This window comes from Anser brachyrhynchus, assembly GCF_964034855.1.
Source record: "Anser brachyrhynchus genome assembly, chromosome: 8".
Lineage (NCBI taxonomy): Eukaryota > Metazoa > Chordata > Aves > Anseriformes > Anatidae > Anser > Anser brachyrhynchus.
The window spans coordinates 32,503,279-32,522,075 of NC_137702.1; the positions used below are offsets into that span (position 1 = coordinate 32,503,279).

The following is an 18,797-nucleotide window of genomic DNA, read 5'->3' on the forward strand; positions in this document are numbered from 1 at the left end:
TCAGCGTCCGCTTGACCCGTTTGTTTTCTTACCTGCGATCTGCCAAGTTTTCTTCCTTCCTTTATGTGCAGCCTTTAGTCTGTTGGAAGTGGATAATGTGGGCTATAAACTGACAAGTCATGGAGGCAATGAAATGCAAGCATGGTATATCAAAATAGGCTTCCATCCGTGCTGTACAACTCTGTCCCTTTAAGCAAGATCTCATTTGCAGTGATATTCTGATCCCCCCCCTCCTTTCTAGCACATAATTATGAAGATTGTGTCATGGAACTTAGCTTTGAGACGCATATGGGGAATGAATGTGCACCAGATTTTAGAGGAAGAAGCTATTTCGTGTTGTATAGATTAATGAGTTAACACACGGGACAAACACTCCAAGAGGCTGATAAGCATCTCTGGAATTCCACCACAAAATTCTACCTTTTACTGAGAAGTTTGCACAATACATTTTCTTTATAATAGTTGTAAAATAATTTTTCATTCAAATTATAAAACAAGTCTTTAATGGAAGAATTTTCACATGTAAGAGGTACTCCGGAGTTTTGACAACTTGATGTGATTCTTCTATATAAAATTCTTTGCTACCTGACTTGTGTAAGGCAGGTGATTTGAGGGCAGAATAAATGAACTGATTAGACAAGGTGAAATAGGTCTTGAGGAGCTTTTAGTGGGTCACTTAGATGCGGAAAAAATGCTGTGATTTCCTTGTGGGAGAGGAGTTTAAGTAGAGTGCATGGAGGAGCAGTGCAGTGTGACAATCCTATTACGTTGACTTATAATCAAAGCTGATGTTGCAAACCTGTCTAATATAACTGCAGAGGGATGTGGTGCAGAGTTATACGTGAATTATGACCAGAGTAGAGAAAGCCTTCAAAATACTGTCTTCCAACATCTAGCACTTGTTCAAACAGAGGATTGTCGTTTTGTTTTAATACACAAAAAAAAAAAAACGCTCTCCAGGGAAAAGGAGTTGGGGGGGAGTTGATTTCACAGTTATTGTCACCAACAAAACTTTTCTTGTTTATAGAGATAACTTTATTTTTCTTTGATCTGTATGGTATTTCATCATATTCAAAATGATACTTGGTTATATCATTTAACAAATTCAGGGCAAAGGTGTATTACTTCGACTTTTTTTTTTCTGAAATCCAGCATCTATTCTATAATGAGTAGCACTTGAAGGTATATGCCCAGGAACACGTGTATAAAAGTTTACCAGTGAATGCTAAAAGAGATTACTACAGTCTTGAAATTTCTCAATGGGTGACCTGGCTAGTAAGAAGAAAAGGCACTGCTGACTTGCAGCATCCTTGTGAGGTTAATTATTAGAGTAACAATTGATTGAAATAGGAGCATCAGCAATTGAATAAACAGGATGTTAAACAATAGTGGCAATGCCTTCCGCTTTAAAATAACAGTGAAGGCTGAATTTCAATATGGACACTTGGTTGACAGTGGAATTTCTGTTGGAAGCAATAGTTTGTGCCTGTGCTTGCATGTATTAGCAGAACCTACAAATGCACAAACTTTTTCATTCAAGCCTTTTGAAGGCACTTCTGAAGAAAACAACTGAAAAGGGAATAAAATTCTTGTTAATAATAAAGCACGTGTGCTCACACACACCTATTAACTTGGAACACTTTCAGTTTTTTTTTTACCAGCTTGCAAAAGATCTCAGAACTTAAAACTGGAAAAAGGCAGAGTAGTCGTGCCACTTTCTTTGCGGTTCCCCTTGAGGTTGGTTTGAATGAAAGTCCTTTGAGCAGTTGCTGACAGGCCTTGTTGATTTGGCTAGTTGGGATCATCACTCTTTTGTTACGTTTCTATAGCTTAAAACAACTTTTTGTCTTCAACAAAGTTCAAGTGATGCGGCTGTTAGAGGACTACCTGTTCAGGTGTGTTTGTTTTGTTTTCTTTTTTATTGTGTCATTTCAATGCCAAATGCACTACTCTGATGATGTAGTTATTTTAAGCCAAATTGAACTGGTTCCCTCTGTGCTCTACATTTTGATATTCTGTACAGTGTATTAAGAGACTGGGGAAAAGATCATTTAATAAAATTAGATTATATCTGAACAAGATTGCACTCAAAATGACTTTTAAACTGGTTTAAACTGGCAGAGCCTCCAAAGCATGATTCCTTCAACTGAAATTAGTGTTCATGCAACTTCATTGTGTGAAGAAATTCCTGGTAAAATAAGCCCAAACAAGTCTTTCTTCTCTCAAAATACACTTATCCTTGAGCACTCTAAATATAAGCATGTTTTTGATAGTGAAGTGTTTTTCCTTGCTGCTTTGTTGAATGTAGATGTAAACTTGATATAGCTACTGGGAAAAGATTTAAAGTTACCCAAGGAAATCGTGAATGTTGGTCATTCTGGTTCATATGCATAAAGATAACACTGGGCTGTCTGGGTTAAGGGAATCCCCACAGTTTGTGCCATCCTGAAAAAGACATCATTTTTGTGCTTAATTAAAAAAAGAAAATAGTTTTTTATGGCAGTGTATCCTCTAAATCTAAACTTGTGTCAGCTAATAGCAGAGAATTCACACAAGCAGTGATGGTGTGACAGTCATGGCCATGTTGTTCACCAAGCTGCAGAAAGGGCTTCTTTTTGATGTGTGAGGATGTGAAATAGTTGCAGTGATTTCCCTCGTTACTGAAATCACCGAAATGAAGCCAAATGCAATAGTAGTGTTAGACAACATGCAATTTGATGCTCAAATCACAGCTGTCTGTCAAGAAGGACCATGTAAGGAGTTTGCATGGACTTGCAATGTGGGTTTTTTTTTGTTGTTTTGTTTTAACTGAAAAGAGCGTGATAGTCACAGGATCGGTCATGTTACCTAGTGTGCAAGGTAATGAGTATTTAATCTTGGTATAAAGTCTACTCTTAATTATATTGTATTTATTCAGAAATGGAGTTGGTTCATTGAAGGAGAGCAAGCTTTTTTAAATTTAAAAGTAAGCAAATAACCCAAATAATAGTGAGTATCTCATTGTTGTGCTGCATTTCTGCCACTGTTAACTGTACACAGCAGCTGTTAGGTTGATGAACTGTTGCAGCAATGCCCTTACACTGCCAGTGAGGTTAAAGAGGGGGAGACGGTGGCTTAACAGTGAGTATGCAATTTTTGGGTGCATTTTGTTATGCTAAATATTAACTGGCCATTTCTTGGCCAATTTGGTAATACAGAAAGCTCTCCCTCCAATTGATGCACTTGTGGCAGTGTTGGTAGGGGAACTGCTGTTCTTACTGCGACTCTGCCCAGCTATTAGAAAAGGTAAATCTCTAGTTGGCATGTATTGATTGGTACTGAGTGCTTCATCTTACATGTAACTGACTAGTTGAAGGATGGTGGGTTATTTAGAAATTTAGTATTTCTTGAAACTTAATCCAAAGGATGCAAAGTCTGTGCGCAAATTGGAACAAAGGTCATGTTGCTGAGTTTGGGAATATTGCAGGCCTGTTGTTAGTGTGCAGTAACTTCAGTATGCTTGACGTTGCAAGTTAGGGACGTACCATACTTACAAAAACTTTGGATTTAAGGGCCTACTGGTTTTTGAGTGAAAATTTAAAAAAAAAAAAAAAGTTGCAGTCTGGTATTTGCTGTCAGATTTTTTTATAAAGGGTTGTTATTTTATGAGTATTTGAAGGTTGTTTTTGTTTTGTTTGTTGTTTTTGGTTTTTTGCCTGCCTTAAATGTTACAGTCTTCACAAAGCAGCTATAAGGGGGAAAGGATGCATCCTGGGAAACAGGATGCGAGAAATTACAGGTGCTGTATTGATTTGTCCTCTTGTAGCTGAAAACTGGAACTGCGATCATTGCAGCTCTCAGGTTCCCTGGGCTGGCTGCTAGCACTGGCTGCTAGCTCTGTCTTGGGAGAGTGCTTCCTACAAGCAAGTGGAAGAACACAAACAAAGCAAGGTGCACGTTACGGGTCTTGTATAGATTATCTTTATTTACAACCTTTTACTTTTACATGTCCTTTTTCAGCTTGAGTGAAAAGTGCAGAAGTCCTTAAGATGTGATCAGATCATTGTAATGTTGAAGAGTAGTAACTGAATCTGTCCTACCTGCTCCTTCACTGAGTAATATTTGGCGCACTGGTAGCATGAGTTGTGCTTTATCCCACCTACCTTCCTAGGTCAGCTTCCTGATGGGGACAGCACTGGGCTTTCTGATTGAGGTTTCCCTCCAGTAAAGGCCTGCAGAGGAGGTCGGCGGGCTGCTTTTGGAAAACTCTTACTGATGGCTGCTTGTAAAGCATGGCACTTGTGAAACCACTGTGCTGCTGCTGGTAGGAAGTGGTGGGCAGGTGTCTGGTTCTTGTTTGGCTGCACTCGCTGGGGTGCTGGGTGCTGGTTGGTGTGCTTGATTTTGGCTGGTTTTGGTTTTGCTGCTCTTTCTAGAGCATTCTGGTTCGTAGGTTTCTTTTTTCTTTTTTTTCTTTCTTTTTCAACTTTTTTTTCTTCAGGAGTGGCAGGCCTCTGAGTATATCTGCTGTTTGCTTCTGATTCTGCTCAGCTTTTCTAGGAGCGTTACTGATTTGAAGTAATTCTTGGCTTTCTCTTTTTGCAAAAGGACTTAATGTTTATAATGTTTATTGCTGGTGTCTTTCTTCATCTTCGTATGTAGGCATAAACCAACAGCTTTGTGGCTGTAGAGTTTCAGAGACTGTCTCTGTTGTTAAATTAACATTAAAAAATTATCTTTTTTCAATCAAAAGGAGTAGGAATTTTATAAAATGTAGACCCTAAAATTAGGTTCCCAACCACCAAAAAAGTGATTGTGGGTTATCGAAGAGTTTATTGTATTTATGATTATTTTGTTTGCCAAGGAACTGTTTTTCTGCATGATCTTAGGGAACCAAAGACTAGATTCTGTGCTCCGAAAGCTTTTTATTTTGTTGCTATAAGCTGACACGGTATTAGAAACTATATTTTCAAGGTAGGACAGCCTTTGCTTGAGAAGTTCTGATACAAATAACCTTGTTTCTTCACATAGAAGTGCTGGGCTTCGTTGTTTTAATGCGGTAGTTGTTATGAGTGTATCTTCTGTGAGAAAGTCAGGATTGTTTGTGCTATTGCAGTGAGTGGGAAGTGACAGTTTCGCAGCTGCCTTCGCTCAGTTCTCTCCCACGGCAAAATGGGTACTCCGTCCTTTTTGCTTAGTTCCTGGCTCCTTTATTATTGTTGTCATTATTGGATCTATATGCAGAATTTAAAAATGCCAATAGGCATCAATGACATCACTTAATCTTTTCTGTTCTTGAGCAACATTTTAAAAACTGAGAACCTGTTGCATCTAGTGAAAGCAATCGCAGTGCGTAAAAATAATGATGATGGTTACAACTCTGAAGCTACTGGAAAAACAGTTTTTCATCTTCTGTGAAGTTGAAAACAAAGTAGCAATTAGTGCCCCCTACTCAGGTACTTATTAACTAAGAAAAAAATTATGTTGTGGCAATTTTCTTCTGGGGAAAAGGTGAGAGGATAAGTTGGGGGGGCATGTGATACTAGTGAATTAACCTCAATTAGCTGTGAAGGAAAAACTTGGAGGCTTTGGAGCAATTATAGAATGGGAGCCGGGAGAGTTTGCTTCTCATATGCAAGCTGAAATGCTGGTGAAACTGAGGTGGAAAGGTTGCTTGTGTGGTACATGAAACAAAGACTGTCGAGACAGCATGTTGTATATTCTTTCTATATCTTTGTGTTGGAGAAACCTCAGAAGGTTTGTTTTGTCTGACTTTTTAGCTTCTAAGTGCTTTGTGATTGTCATTTTCTGTGTACTTACAAAGCCTTGAGTGTATTGGACAGCAGTGACACGTGTTGTGATGGGAAGCGGTAGGTTTGTTGATGAGTGGCTTTAGCAGAGATTCTCACAGACATCTTCTTTTGTTAGTTGTTTAAGATAAGGTACATCACAAGTATTCAGTGCCATGTTCCTGTAAATTACGAGTCCCTGTTCCCAAACTCCCTAGGTGGCAAGACTTACTGGTTAAGTTCACGGTGATTCTCACTGCTATACGTGTGGCAGAAAGTGCTGGAGGATTAGCAAGGTCCATCTCCTTTCCTGGTGTGTATAGGGACTGGAGAGGAAGAGGAACAGCTTGCCCAGAAAAAAATTGTTTGCCAGGCCTATCACTCTACTTTGAAAGACTGCTATTGCTTTATACCATTGCGTCATGTGCGTTAACAGAGATTACTTACTTCTGCACAAGGAAGAGAACCAAAAATAGAAGTGATGCTTGGGAAAAACCACTTCAGTTATTATGTAACTGAAGTGTCATACCATTTCCAAAAATACCATACACATATAGCAATAATTATTTTTTAGAAATGTCTAAAATACAAAGAGCTCTCCTATTTTGATCCTGTAGAGGAAAAAAAAAGATTGCAGCCTTCTTGAAAGAGGTCATGTTTCAAAACAGATGGTTCTTTAAATGTTGGACAGGGTAGTAGGAATTGAGAGGTGTAGTTCCCCTTCTGTTTTCTGCATCTCTTCTCTTGATTGAGGATTCTGTATGGTTTGTTTGACTTGAGATGAGTGGGTTTGGGAGTTTAGTTACTTAAAAACTTGTGAATTTGGCTTACGTTTTTGAGTCTACTGAAGTTGTAGCAGAGGTAAGCAGAGAAGAAGATATGCAAGAGGTAGTATAGCAAGTCTTTATGTCAAAAATTATTTAGTTGTTAATTATTTTGTAATCGTTGCAGAAGTTGTGTGTGTTCCTTTGCCTATCTCCACAAATCTTCTCACATATAGATGAACAATTTTAATCTAATTTTATTACTTTGGAATGTAAGAGTGCTGTGTTGCAGAACAAGATATAAAATTCTAAATTAAGGCTATGTCTCGGGTAATTTATTGGCATTTAGGAAAATTGAGAAGACATCCAGGTTCTGTGGTCTCTTGAGAAATCCAGAAGTATGCACTAAGGAATTAGAGGGATGGATTTATATGTCTGCATGCCAAGTACTGCAGTACCCCAGCTGAAAATTTCTTAATACCATTTTGGTGTGTTAATAGGGAGTTGTTCTTTTGTTGGCTAAGACATTTAGAGAAAAGTGTTTTTGTTCAATTCCTATGACATGATCATTTTGATGTTTAGGATGTTGGGCTCTTTTAAAAGAAATTCTATTTAATGTATTTCAAATTGACTTGGGCTTAGGTCCATCTAGTAAGCTGGTCCTGAAGAATGCTGGTGCCTGCTTCTTTTCAAGGGATGAGAAAATAATGAGGAGGGAGAAGTGATCCCTTGTGTTGTGGTTTCTGTGATCTTAAAACAAATCTTCTTCCAACTTTCAAATTACTATTAATGCTAGGGCCCAGGGTGATTTTATTCAAAATAATCTGCCTGTGACTTCACTTTCATTCCTCCGAACAGTTTTATCTTAACTTTTCCTTTTTTTAAAAAAAAAAAAAGTCACCTTCTGGAAAGCCATTTTGAGCAGGAAAAAGTGTACTGTTTCCAACATGCTTAAGGTTGTCCTTTTTCTTAATGTTTTCTATCACTATTGATTCATTTGCATTTCTTTCTGATTGTAAAGGAGACTTTGGCATTCAGAAGTGAAAATCAAAGAGGTATGATGTTAATCAACAGCTTATTTGTGAGAATGCGTAAATATTGAAGTGCAACCATGAAGCTTAAGCTTTTGTTACCAATACTTTTTAATTCAGAATTAGCACTTTGTTCTTAATAGGGCAACTCAACTCATTTTAAAAAATGGTAAAAAGAAAAAAAAATCCTCCCCTTTCTTTAGTCTTGTTTTCAGTACAAATCTGAGTATTTTATGAAAACTGTAACTCAAAAAAAAAAAAGTGAAGACAAATGTCATATTGTTTTCCTCTAAACATCGTGAATTCCCAGCAACTTTCTGCTGGGTTAAAATACAGTCAGGGAATAGCTTTGGTTAGGGTATTCTGAAGTGTAATACTGGGGAAAGTGGCCTGTTCTTTGTTGTTAACTTCCTTCAGTTTCTGTTTTATTTGTTCTTTGGATTTTCTTTAATGAATCTAGTGATTCAGACATAATGTCTTCAGTATTCTGAAATGGAGTGGTTGTGTGTGTGGTGTGTGCCAAATGTGCAGGTATTTATTTCATACTCTTGATTTTATATAAATGATTTCATGATTTTTTTTTTATCATTTTTTAGCCGCTTCAGATCCTGTTCTTCTGCAGTCTTCCTGTAACCCAGTGTAAAGTGTGTGAAGTAGGCTTAGGCAATGTGTTTCACATCTGTTCTGTTTCTTGGGCTGCTTTAGAAAGTTTGCTTGGAAAATCTGTTTTGGTCAGGAAAACTGAACTTAAACAATCAAATACCAGAACGCTGTGACAACCCAGTGCATTGTAAAGCCACAACTAGATCAGATGCCTAACTACAGCCGGTGGACAGGGTATGCACACATCAGGATAACCAGCGTGGCTTCCTTTTTGCTGTTGCCTCTTCTGAAAGTCTCACAGCTGCTTTGAGGGCATACCAGGAGGATATTTTCCTAAAACCAGAACAAGGGTATTCATTGCTGTAATCCATCATATGATGGAGACATCAGCACTTTTATCATGAGATCAATGTTTCATACGAGTGGCAATGTATGTCACGTGGCCAAATGGAACAGCTAAGGAGGTGGAGATTAAGTGGCCGAACACTTGCAGTGTAATGGGGTTTCTGTTTTGTGGTATGCCAGGAATGTTGTGACCTTAAATAGATTTGTTAGAACCTGTAGGTCCTGCCTCAGCTTATTGGCTGGTCTTCGTTATTGCTAGGTAGTGGAAACTCGGCCAGAAGATCTATTTCTGCAGGTGTGACAAGGCAGTAAAAAAGCAGTATACTTTGTGTATGCAAATGAAGGGAGATGAGTCTGCACATGAAACACTACACACTTACAACTGAAATCCCAGGTATTTTATTACTAAACACTTTTTTTTTTACATGTTGGAAGGAGTGAGATTGGCCATTGGCTATCATGTATTTGGAAGAATTATTTCAAATAATTCAAGCAATTTAAAATTATTTCAAATACTATTCGAAGATAGAAAACTTTTGCCCGAGTTCTGACTAAGCAAAAGGAAGTGAACAGTGAAACAAAGTCCACAAACATTTAAAGGGCATATGTTCAAAGAGAGAAGCATTTCCATATGATAGACAATGTCAGAAGCTTAAAGTGCTACCAAACCGAGAGTGAACATTGAGTGGGGAATGGGTTTTTACTTACCTAAAAAAAAAAAATCAACACCTACTATACAATCCTGGAATGGTTTGGGTTGGAAGGTAACTTAAAGATACCTCCTAGTCCACCCCCTCACCATGGCCAGGGAGGGACACTTCCCACTAAATCAGGTTGCTCAAGGTCCCATCCAGCCTGGCTTTGAACACTTCTGGGGAGACACATCTTCACCCCATCACCCAAAGCAGCCCTCTCTGCCTTCATAAAGCAGGCTCCTGCAAAATGAAGAAGAGGCTTTACATTACTGGTACCTGTGTGTGACCCTCCAAAGAAGTCTTTCATACATCATGAGGAATAGAATGTATACAAACCCAATTAGAAACAAAAGTATTTTACAGCTTCTTTTCAAATCTGATAAACAGTAGTTGAATCTAATTGTATAAAGCAAATTTTTATATATATTTTATATGGACAAAACTATTGTAGGAAGAATGCTGGTACTGGCACAGATAGATATCTTAAGTGATTATGTAGTTGTTTTCTTCTTCCTGGGACATTCATTATAGTGACAGCTTAGCCCTCTGATGATCAGACTGGGAGTTAGCTGTGGTGTTTAAAGATGCTAATACTCCAGTGTCTGTTCTGTCCTCTGCTGGAGGTTGCCATCATAGGGATATCAGAATAAAATATCTCAGCCATACTAACTTATTGTTCAACATAAGCCTACCTACATTTCAAGTTTATGGCTTTGTATGCAGGATATTTGTTATTAGTTTATAAGCACAGTTTTACAGATGTTTATGGAAATCTAAGTGCATGAAATCTCCATATTTTTTTTCTTAGACTTTACAGGTTCACGTGCATGGAATAGACACTTCCTCTAAGGCTGTGAACATGAGATTCCCCTTCCCTTCATGGTCTATGAGAAGTGTCAGAAATGCTGCCTCACCGGCCACTGACGGGCGTTAGAGCTCGTGATCCTAAGATAGCCACGCGTTCAGGTACAACTAGCTTGTGAGGAAATGCATCTGGACTTAAGATCCTGTTTCGTTGGGGTACTTGCAGGCTGAGTTCCTGCAGGCAACTTTCAGAAATTCTGGTTTAATCTTTTCTGTTATCTTTCCTTTCATTGCTACAATGAATGGAGTGTGTGTTTCACTTTCTTATTAGTGCCCTCACACAACTGCTTGCTTTCAAACTGTAATGGAAAAAGATATATATTTTTTTTTTTCAGAGGGCTGGAGCACCTCTCTTATTAAAAGAGGCTGAGGGAGCTGGGGTTGTTCAGCCTGGAGAAGAGAAGGCTCTCCAGTGAGACCTTATGGCCGCTTTCCAGTACCTACAGGGGGCCTACAGGGAACCTCAGGAGGGACTCTGTTAGGGACATGAGTGATAGGGATAGGACGAGAAGTAATGGCTTTAAATTAAAAGAGAGTTGGTCTAGATTAGATATTTGGAAGAAATTCTTCACTCAGAGGGTGTTGAGGCCCTGGAACAGGTTGCCCAGGGAAGATGTGGATGCCCCATCCCTGGAGGTGTTCAAGGCCAGGCTGGATGAGGCTCTGAGCAACCTGGTCTGGTGGGAGGTATCCGTGCCCATGGCATGGGGTTGGAACTAGGTGGACTTAAGGTCCTTCCCAACCTAAACTGTTCTATGTTTCTTTGAAAATAGTGTAATTTATCACTAATTTTGAGCTGTAGGATTTTAGGCTCAGCCTTTTCTAAAAATGGCGTTGCAGTCTTAAAGCAAGGAAAGTGCTTAAGGTGCTGTCATTTTTAAGACTGCAAAAGTGTAGAGGAGGAGTTGGAAATGAATGTGCATGCTATTTTTGTCTCAGATCAGTTTTCTAACAGAAAAATCCAGGGAGGTGTGAATCTACTAATTGCTTTTGGCTACAGCACCTGCTTTGATTTTGTAATCTCTGATCTGAGGAGGGTTTTTCTGTGACTGCTCTTAGTGTAATGACCAAGGATATACTCTGCGACTTGAGTAATCTTGTACTGGACTGAGTTCTCATAGCCTGAAGGTTGAAGTAATCACATTACTCTTCTTCTTTACCATTGTCCTGCAAACTGCTTAGTCTCCTAAATTCACTTGTTCTAAAAGTGCATTGCCATACTGTTATGATTTCATTAGTGTAAGCTGAAATTGTGTAGAGTACAGCGTTAGAGAATGCTGTTAGGTGAGTACACTTGACTAAAGAAAATAGTCTAGAGGGAGGTATCCTAAAGTATGTAGCCAGAGAGGAAACTTGAGCAATTTGCAGTCTTGGGATTTCTACAGAGATTGTAGCAAGAACTGTTGGTGATGGAAGGGTGTTAAAGCTGAAGAGAAAATGGCTACCCGAAATCATTGTTGCTACAGTAACAACATGGCTTGACTATTAATGTGCTGCTTTCATCTACTATTAGATACGTTGCATAAGATATTTCTTTTAGGTTAAAGAGTCCATACTGGAAACAGAGATTTAAATCCACTTAGATATTAATGGATATCATCAATCTTCTTGTTTTAGAATATTAATCTATTTACTGGAAAGACTAATTTCTAGTAAATAATTTAAAAAATTGTTTTCTGCAAAAATAAATTGCTTAATGGTTTTAAATTTTACTAATAGCTTTGTCCTTATAAAACAACTTGCAGGGAAAAAAAAGTATGGTAAGTGATCTCTTTCAATAATCATTTTAAAAGAAAACTAATGCTATTTTACAAATTATTTGGTATGTGTCAACATAATTCTGTTTTACAGAAATTAAGCCCTTAATATTTTTTTTCAGCAAAGCTTTTTTTGAGACAGTTTTGTATTTTGAGCTAAACTTTAAAAAGATAGAAAACCTACATCCTGTTTGAAAATTTAAAAATAAGAAAGGGGTGTATTTAAGAGTGGTATCCATGCAGCCATCTGCATTATACTTCATTGCATAGGGATGTGTATGTATGTATTCTGGAATTAACTTTTTGCCTTTTTTCATTAATTGTGAAGAACACAGTGACACTGAAGAATTTCAGAGGGGTATAATGAAGAAGTCGGTCAGGAAATGGATGTGTGAAGTGTGATGAATGTGTGAAGACTAAATGATGAATTTTTGTTTTTGTCAGGATTCCAAAGGTGGCAGGCTTGGGGGCGGGTATAGGCTGAGAATAAACTATCTACTCTTCATCAAAGTCCCATATGTGTGGTACGTCTTGTATACCTATAGCAGTTCCCACTTTTCTGCAGTGCTTTCAATTTCTTGAGAAGTTCTCTGTCAGATGTCTTGACTGAAAAAGCACCCAATTCATCCAGTAGAGATGGAGCTGGTAACAGTTCTGTATTAAGGGGACTTCTGAAAGATTATTCAGTGGTCATTGGTGAGAAGTTGAGAGGGCCCTTAGTTAAAGTGTCTGGTTGCCTAAGGCTTGGAATGCAAGTATCTGTACTTAAAGCATGGTATTTCTTAAGTACTGTATATGCTTTATTTACTTTGTATGTACATGTTTATTATTTTTATCTTACAATCTATTTCACATCTTCACAATCTTGTACAAAACAATCTTCTGACTCATTTCAGCAGAATCCTACTGCCTCATTTACTGCATCTCAGACTCGTGCCAAATATATAAATTACATCTTTCAAGACCGTAGAAAAATGCATAATCTTTTTTTTAAAAAAAAAAAGTCATTTGGACAGTGGAATGTTGTTGCTTTGTGATAAATGAAAGGGGGTGCACCAGTTGGGTGTACACAACTGTGAAAACTTTTTGACTGTTATGCTCAGCTTTGCCTCCTTTTTGTTTTATCAAAATTCAATGGGCTTTGTAGAAGAGAGGATGACACTACAAACATGCAACAACAGTACAGTTTGCTACTCTGAAAAAGAACTTTGAAGTGGAACAAGGTATTTTATTAAAATGAGCAAGTGGAAGGTGCTGCCTCAGGTGTTGAAAAAATAAAGACTGCCTTTAGGAAAAAGTACTTTAGTGAAAAAGCTTTCTGTTTTGGATTTCTGAAAACTTACTTCAGCTGAGAAACTGAAGTATGCAAACCTGGACTAGAAATTCTGAAGGAACCATGACCAACTGAAGTACACAAGATCTCTTGTAACTGTGTCTGTTTTCTGGAGCACGTTCATGCAGTGCTCATGGTCGGAAGGTATGTTGCTGTATTTTGGTGTGCTGTATATAAAGCATATATGTGGTGATACAGTGAAGGAACACATTGTAATTCAGGCTGGAGGAGAGAGGAATTCCATAGCTAAAGGGCTGAGGCAGTTACTGCACAGGTAACGTATTGAAGAGATTTTGCTGATAGTCTAACGAAAAGAGGAGTGTTCAATGTCAAGGATGATGCCAAGGTTATGTACTGTGTCAGTAGTTTGGAGTGAAATGGAGATGTGTTGTCACACTGCTTTAGACTTTTCTTGAGAGAATCCTATTTGAGAGAAGCGGTTATGGTTAAGGTATGTAACTGCAGGGAACCATGAGCTAGTTCATGTGGTCAAGATAAATAGGCTGAAGGATGACTGAAAACCTACAGGTGTTTATCATGCAAGTGCCATATTGACCAGTACTTTAAACTGGTAAAGAAATAATGTAGAAAGAAGGTGAATTATTTCTCTATAGCTTATTGCTTATGTTCTGTTAACTATCATTGTTAGTTATGGCATGAGGAATGCCGTTTGATTTAGTTGAATATTGATGGACTGTAAACATTGGATATCAACAATGTTTAGAATATTACAGCTTATCTTATTTGGTGGGTAAACTGCATTGATAAGTACCCTTCAGAGATGATATATTGATATTCTTTCTTAAGGTCTGGAAGTTCTAAATGTTTTCAGAACTCTATCTTTAAACTGATACTTGAATTTAGTGCTTTTATGATGCTTTCATTTGTATGTTGATTGTTATATATTTGCTTGCTGAATGATACATGCTCAAAGCAAACAGCTCTTAAATATTTCTGCTTTTTGTTCATATCCTCTTGTTTCTCTGTAGATGTCTTTCCATCTTGATTGTGTGCCTGTTGTGTACACATTTACATGCTTACTTCTATATCTGTTTAGAGATGGAGATGAAAAGCAACCTTTTTAACTAATGGATGTTCTATTAGTCCAAACCCCAGCCTACCTAGAATGTTTTTCCCTCCGAGGGCTTTTCCATTTTTTTCATCCAAGTAATAGACATTTTTTAAATAATAATTAAATTTGTCATTTGACTTGATTGATAAGTTGATTTAAAAAAAAAAGCTTGTGTTTTATCAAGTTATTCTCTGACTACTTTTTTTTCTCCACTGTGATAGTCCTATTGATGTTGCATTCATCTACTTGTAATCATCTTGTTTGGACTGAAACAGCTTCAGTCTGGAGATGATTGGTTGTGTTCATCTCCTATGCTGTCGTACTTTTCCTTGAAGTGCTTCGCCATCCCATATGGGGTGTTGTCAAAAAGCAAAACTTCCTGTGAGTAGAAAAATTAAAGATTTCAGCAGTTCCATGTGAAAGCCCCACCACAGCTTTGGGAACTGTGCCTGTGCGTTTTACTGTGGTGAATAGATAACTGAAGAACTGTAGCTTCTTTGAACTATTTTTTTCATATATAACTCAAAATCTAGCAGGAGACTGAAAATGCAGGAGGCAGTCTTCTCAGTCCCTTGTTTTTTTGCTTTCTTTTAGTCACTGAACACTCTTTGAAGGCAGAAGCATCTCCAATAAAAGGACTTAAATTTTGTCTCCATGTAGGTTGTGAAGTGTTAAGTTTATGCTTAATTTTACCTCTGGATAATTATGGCTTCATTAGGGTACTTGCATGTAAATAACACTTTGCAGTAACTATTCCAAGAACCGTGATTGTTATTTTTCCTTTGCAAATTTGACTTTTTGGTAAAATAGATTGTGACATTTATAATTCATTTGATTGGGGTAGTACAGGTTCAGATAACTTTTGCAAATTCTCAAAGGGAATTCATTTTGTGGCTTTAGAGAAGAATCTCATGTTCAAATTCAGGGTGTTTTTTTAGTATACGCTGAATGTTAGTTCTATATATTTGTCAGTACAGAATGTTAAGTTAGGTTTATACTTTTCAATAGAAATCAAAATGCATCAAAACCACTTCTACTAGCAGAGAGCTGAAGCTACATTTTGTACAGATGAGGCTATTGCTGACTACTTGTTGATAAAATGGAAGTCTGGGTTTGTATTCAGCTGTAGTAACTGATTTGAAAGAGGCTACTGTCAGCTAGGTTTTTCCTTTTTCAGTCCTCTTCTAAAATTATTTTATCCTTGGTAGTTGTGGGTGCGGTGTTAACTGGAGCGCCTTCTGGGCTTTTTGTAACTTCTGCTTTCTGCTAGCTGTTTTTTCTGCCTTGTTAGGTTTATTAGATTTCTGTAAGATTATAGAAGATTTCCAGAGCAGCATCAGCTATTAGAAGGAAATTTCGATCCCTTCTCCTGCCAAATCTCTCCACCACCTTTGAATTTAGCAGATCTTATTGCTGGGACATCAGTGTCCTAATAAAGGTAAATGTCCCTCTCAACCAACTAGTGAAGTCTTGTTAATCTCTGTAAGTACTTGAAGTTAAGACTACAGCTGCAAAGGTTGTGCTGTGTTTTTGCATTTTAATAGTTATATTGTTCTTCTATTGGTTTTGTGGTTTTTGCATCTTACACTAACAAAAGCAGTTCTTACAGTTTATTCTAGACTTTGTTCTTTTGTCTTCCTTCCTTCCCCTCTAACCAAAAGCAGCTATGGAGGCAAAAGCAAGCTTTATATTACATTATAACTCCTTACTTTTAAAAAACAGCAACAAAAAAAAAGAACACCTTATGTCCTTATGTTCCTGACTGCAACCTTTCCAGGAGAAGGTGGTGGTTAGAGATAGTTAAGGGTCTTTCCCTGGATAGATGTAGAAGTATCAGTTGTTACAGATCTGTTAGGAAAGAATTTTTCTATTAGAGATAAGGACTAAATGGTAGAAAAATGCATCAGAACTCGTAGCAGGATTACTGCAAATTTTATTTTTTCATTGTACACCTTTGCATTCTTATGTTTCTCAAACATAAGAATCTATACTAAGAATAATTCTTCTCCCCAGAGAGGGGCATGATTTAGGAGATACTTCATTATTGCAAGCAGGACCCTAATAACTTGAATAGGAGGTGAACAAAAGCAAATTTAGTCTTAAAAATAAAATGCGGTGGTAATGACCAAGGGGGTAGTTGAGCAAGTTTTGTGAAGTACCTCATGTCTGAACTCAGATTATTTGTCTTCATGTAAACCTTGTATTGTGAATGGCTGTGAGCTTGATACAAGGGTCATGGATGAAATGTTCTCTATTTGTATAGGTGGGAAAGTAGTTACCTTAACTGTTGTTAATGAACCTGAATTTGGAGGTAGCAACTATAACTGTTGTATACTTGGAAAAGCAGTATAATGGAAGCTTTTGGAGCTGATCTCCAGCTAGTCAGAAAGATTTCATTTTTTTAACTGGTGTGTTGTGATCATCAACAATTAATTTACAGCCTGCATATTTTTAGCTTACTCCTCAGATGCTTTTTGAGAATCTTTTTCTCTCTTTCTGTAGTGTGCACATGCTTGAGTTACTGTGCTTCTATCTTTGAGCAATATCTGCGTATGTGATTTAGTCATTGCATATAAACTGGAGAACTTGTGCCTGCTTTGGCCTTTTTCCAGTGTTGTATGAAAAGAAGTATCATTGATATGCTGCTTTTTTTTTTTTCCACTGGGCAAGGCGAAATCCCTGCCCACAAACCAGCCTTACTTCATATTTATTGTTTGAGAAATGTTTGTACTTTTAGACACTTTGAGTCCGTCCATGTCCCTTTAATATCACTGGGGGTACCTGTAAGGTGTTGCCCATCTCTGCCTTTGCAGTTTTCTTCCTACTTGCTGTTCTCTGCTGGAGAATAGACTAGCTGCGTATCAGTGGTCAGAAGCATAACATTTTTGTAGCAGTCCTTTTACTACTGTGGGCCACTTTTCCCTTGTGTGAGGCCTCGAGCTGAGTGCACTGTAACTGCATTTCTTACCAGCTTCCCAGTCGCCTCTAATGCTTGCTTTATTACCTGGTGAGGGAGAGCTGCTTTCATTTCCACTTCCTTTCCTGATAATGAGAATTAAGACAGGAAAAATCAGAGGCAAAGCATTTGTGATTTTGAAATCTTTGCCTTTCCCTGAGGAGTCTTGGAGAACTACCTCTCTTGGATCTACTGGGAAAGAATTTCAGGTGCTTGGTTATTTCAAATGTCAACACCCTTGAAATGAGTAGTAGGTGTTAAGATTTGATTGTTTGTGCTGGAGTGAGAGGAATTCTCCTTGACAGCAGAAGGACTTTGAGGGGTGAGTGTTGGTTAAGTAGTGTAGGCTTGGCCACTTTCAACAGTGCGAGTCTTGATGCTGTCAGTAGTCTGGGCTAAGGTCGGTGTGTCTCACTGCGGGTTGTATTGCCTGCACTGAAATACTTGCATGCCCCTGCAGGTGGCGTCTCCCGTGGGGTGGATTTTTGAACACTGGAGGTTTTGAAATCGCAAAAGGGGGAGTTAAACTTCAAAGGGCCCTGCAGAATTGTAACTCAGGGCTGTGGTGGCCAGCCCTTTGGTCCTTCAGCAGTTTGCTTGTTGGTAGTCTCGTGGTGAAATTTGTCACCTTCCCTTCAGCTGGACAATATCCTAATTATGATGGTCCATCTTCTGTGTTCCCTTCTCTTTACTTCTGTGCCAGATGTAGATAACGGGTAACCCTGCTTTTTTTCTCTCTGAAGTGCTTTGTGAGCTCCCTGTGAACAAAGAGTACTACATTCGAGAATACCTGTATTTAAGCTTTATCTAAGGAGTAGATGCTTTCCAGATTATGTAGGCTAAGGCTTTTGGTTTCATGCAACAGTCTGAACTGCTAGGTCCAGAATAAGGTGTTCCATGAAAAAAGTGTTACAGTCTGCTGGATTACTGCAGTGGTCTCCTTCGGTTGTCTGGGCTCAGTCTTTCGATGCAAAGATTCGGTCTGCAGTTGAGTCAGGAACCGTGAAAACTATGTTGCCTTTGTAATTTAGACAGGTGGTTTTGAGACAGGCTGACTGGGGAACTCAGATTGAAAAAGCTGACAAACTTAGGAATCTTTAGGTAGTATGTGAGAATACGTATCTCCTTCGGAGTTAATTCTGGTGATAGATACATGAGTTTAGTCTAGATATGAATAACCTCTGCTGGAAAAGTGTGTGCTGGTTGTCTTCATAGGTAATAAACCAGTTCTGCAGAGATGCTGTACCCGAATCTGGTCGTGTGCAACTTCAGTGACTTTCAGAGTATCTTCCAAATGTCATGTAGCTTGATGCCTCCAACTAGAAAGTGAAAAGTTTCCTTGTGTAGTTATTTTGAAGATCCTGAAAAACTGAAAATAGACCGTTTAATCTGACATTAATCAGCCTTCATGAAGGCAAAGTAGGTTAAGATTTTTAAAGGGGCCAGCTAGAGTTAAAATGATAGTTAACTTTTTCCTAGGAAAAGCAAGGAGTTGATGAGGCCTGGTATTAAAACTGTCCAACACTTAATTTCAGATATGCTGATAGTTTTTGCTAAGAAGGTTAGAAAAATGCTTTCATTTGTAACCATTTCCTCTATGTGCTTCATT

General features: G+C 38.1%; 1 protein-coding gene across 2 annotated transcripts in view; it reads left to right on the forward strand.

Annotated features, from left to right (window-relative positions):
* ZNF644 (zinc finger protein 644) overlaps positions 1 to 18,797 on the forward strand; it is a 54,049-nt gene that overhangs the window by 1,205 nt on the left and 34,047 nt on the right. The gene's annotated exons all lie outside the window — the stretch shown is intronic.